General features: G+C 51.8%; 1 pseudogene; it reads right to left on the reverse strand.

Annotated features, from left to right (window-relative positions):
• Positions 1-1427: 1427 nt before the first annotated feature.
• LOC104669254 lies at positions 1428-2218 on the reverse strand (annotated as a pseudogene).
• Between the last annotated feature and the right edge of the window lie 1472 nt (positions 2219-3690).

Below are 3690 nucleotides of genomic sequence, written 5' to 3' on the forward strand. Positions count from 1 at the left end.
TGTTTTGGGGCAGAGAAAAAGCTATGATGGGAACTAGCTAACTAACATCACTATCTGCCTGCTTGCTCCAGCCACACATCTTGAAGTAATCTCTGAAGTCTTCATTCTTCTTTTTCCTTTGCCTCCCACATGTGATCCTAGAGTAGATTCTGTAGAATCCTACCCCTCTTGCATATCATGCCTCCGTTCATCTCTTTCCATCTCTCTTGCTGTCACTCTGGTCCAGGCCACCTCCACATCTCACTTGAAATCTGCAGGGGCTTCCAACTGAGTTCCCCGCCTCGCCCCTTGTCCCAGTCCAATCTCTTCTTCTTAGGGTAGCCAAACTGACCCATTTAGGCTGAATATCACATTAGCTTGCTTCCTTTCTTTCCTTTTCTTTTTTTTTTCTGGTTGTTAACACTTCCAACAAGGCAGAAATGAGTAACGGGAAAGTGGAACTTGCTGTGGACACGGCCACAGGACCATGGTTTTGTTCCTGTTGGGATGCCTGGGTCGGTTTCACAGGTCGCCTCTCAGTCCTGCAGGCTGAACCCGTCTGTCTGGGCGCCTTGCGCTGCCTGCCTCCTGGGCACTCTGGGGCGACGTGGACGGATGTGTGCTTGTCTAAGGTTCGGTTCGTGCTGTGAGGAGTCTGCACCAAAAATGCTCCATCAGTGAGGGAGAATCCTCCCGAGGAGGGGCTCCTGTGCCTCCCATTCTAGGCACTTCGAGACTTTCTGCAGGAAGTGCTGTCCTTGAGTCATTCTGTTTTGTCCCGAGGCTGCTGCGAGGAGCGGGACAGGTGGGCACATGCTGAAGAGTGGGGACATGTGAGACGGCTTCAGTCCAGGCACAGCCGCAGGTCCCGGCCGCCCCACTTTCCCTGACCCGAGAAGAGCAGCCCCCAGCAGGCTGCGGGCACAGTCCCGGCTCACTCATGGCCTAGAGCGCAATGCAGGGCCCAGCACTCCGCCTTAATTTTCACCTTTGTTCCTTCCTGCTTTCCAGCTTTGGAGTCCTTGTCAAGAGGGATTCAAACTCCAAGGTTATAAACACGACACTTGCATTCCCTTCCAATCCTTCATGGTTTTCTGTTTTACACACAAAGCTTAAAAACTTTACTTTTTCCAACTGGAAAACCAGTCTTTCCAACATTTTTTAAAAAACAAATTATCCTTTTATCATATGCTGAAAGCCTTACCCATAACAAGCCCACTTCTGCGTTTGACTCTGTTCACTGACCCTTCATTTACTTCCTAAACGGACCCTTTTGGTAACTTACAGTGAAGAGGTGGCTTTAATAAATATATTCTCCAGAAAGCTCCAGAAGCTTTGCGTGGGTCAGGGTGAGAGGTGCCGCCACGATGTAAACAGAACAGAATAGCTGAGTCCTCCAGGTAGGCGCCAGGTGCGATCCGCACAGACCGCGTGCTTGGGAAACGGAGTCAGAGGTGCATCCTCAAAATGCATCCCCCCGTCTCCGGCCGAGCACACAGGCCCCAGGGCCCGCCGGACAGGGCTGGTCCCAGCGTACGCACGCCACTTCCTGGGCTTGGGGGGTGGTACGCCAGAGGCTGCCTGTAGCAGGAAGCCCCCGCAGAGGCCAGGGCCTCTTCTTCCACTTGGCAGAGACCACAGAAGGGAGCCAGGGGACAGCATCAGAGTCTGGGGACGCGCAGGGGTGCCCAAGGGCACAGCAGCTGCAGGCCATTGGCAAGGCCAGAAGATGGTGAGTGGAAAGCCGGGGGCGCGTGGAGAGACCCCGAGAAGGGGCTCTTCAGCTGGGAGCCCCGCATGTACTGTTTGTGTTTCATCTGGCGATTTTGAAACCAGGTTTTTGTCTGGACCTCGGAGAGCTTCATCTCCCTGGCCAGCCTCTTCCGCTCCAGAGCGCCCAGGTACTGGTGGTGCCGGAAGACGCCCTCGATGGTGCCGACCTGCTTGGTGGTGAAGGCTGTGTGGACACAGGGGGCCCGCCAGGGGTTTGGCTTCTTAAGCCAGCCACGGCCCTCTACGGCGCAGGCAGATTTGAGGACCGAGCCTCCTTGATGCTGACGGCCTGAGGGGGCTCCCACGTGCTGGATGTCTGGCTCGGTCCAGGGAGGCTCCCCGGGGAGACATCAGTAGGCCTGCGGCTGTGGGTCAGCCATGGGCAGCTGCTCTGGGAGAGTCAGTCCACGGAGCCAAAGCTGGAGGCCTGCTGCCGGCCACGAGGTGGGGAGGAGGAGGGACGCATGGCGGTCAGGTGGGTCTGAGGGAAGGCCGGGCGAGGCTGGCCAGGCACAGGATCCACTACCTGCTGCCTTTCTTAAAACCTGCCAATGGTTTCTCATCATACGTGGGGTTAAAAATCCATGGGCCATAAGGCCTACGTGGTCCAGACTCTCTAACCTCGTCTCACACCATTGCCTCCCTTATTCCTGACGCTCTACCCACCCTGCTCTTCATAGTTCCATCGGGCCTTTGCCTTGGCTGGTTCCTTTGCTTGACGTAGTCATCCCCTAGAGGGTCATGTGGCTTGCTTCTCGTTATTCAGGGCTCCGTTTAAATGTCTCGTGCTCGGATGTTCTTCCTAATCACCCATGGTAGAGTGGTCTCCCACACGCGTCATTCTCTAGCGCTGCTTTATTTTCTTCATAGCACTTGACTCCATTTGAAATTTTGTTTGCTTGCTTAATTTGTCTCCCTTCTACAAAGAAATTGGGAATCTTGACTAATTTCTGATCTCTTGATTTTCCCAGTGTCTCCCATGCTTGACATTTAATTGATATTTACTGAATAAAAAGGCAAAGCTGGAGTGGCAGGCTGAGGCTAAATTTTGGAATGCTTGGGCTCATTGCTAAGGAGCCTGAACTTCACTGGATAGTTAAGAGGAGAGGCATTAGAACTCTTTGAGCAGAGGATTAATAAAATTAGAAGTAAACTTTATGAGTATTGACCCAGTGGTAGAATGCAAGATGAATTGGAGAGGGAAGCGGCTAGGAATAAGAGATCTCTTAGAAGCCAGACTTCATATACTAGATGACTTGACTCTTTCTAAAATATTTGATTTTCTGGCTTCTTTCTTTGCCGCTATGCATACGAAACAGTGTGCGGATGCTTCTCTAATACCCTGGACATAAAATCAGTAGAGCATTATTACTCTTTTTTTTTTTTTTTTTTTTGAGACTTAGTTTCACTCTTGTTGTCCTGGCTGGAGTGCAATGGCATGATCTCCGCTCACTGCAACCTCTGCCTCCTGGGTTTAACCTCTGCCTCCTGTCTCAGCCTCCCAAGTAGCTGGGATTACAGGCATGTGCCACCATGCCCAGCTGATTTTTTTTGTTTTTGTATTTTTAGTAGAGACAGGGTTTCTCCATGTTGGTCAGGCTTGTCTCGAACTCCCGACTTCAGGTGATCCATCCGCTTTGGCCTCCCAAAGTGCTGGGATTACAGGCATGAGCCACTGCACCTGGCCTACTTTTTTTGTTCGATGGGGTCCCTCTTTGTTGCCTAGGCTGGAGTGTAATGATGTGATCTCAGCTTACTGCAGCCTCAAACTTCTGGGTTCAAGCAATCCTCCTGCCTCAGCCTCCTAAGTTGCTGAGACTACGTGCATGTACTCATTTTTTAACTTTATTTTGTAGAGGAGTCTTACTCTGTTCCCCAGGTTGGTTTTGAACTCCGGAGCTCAAGGGATCCTCTTTCCTCAGCTTCCCAAAGTGGTGG

The sequence above is a fragment of the Rhinopithecus roxellana genome, chromosome 9 (assembly GCF_007565055.1).
Source record: "Rhinopithecus roxellana isolate Shanxi Qingling chromosome 9, ASM756505v1, whole genome shotgun sequence".
In the NCBI taxonomy this organism is placed as follows: domain Eukaryota; kingdom Metazoa; phylum Chordata; class Mammalia; order Primates; family Cercopithecidae; genus Rhinopithecus; species Rhinopithecus roxellana.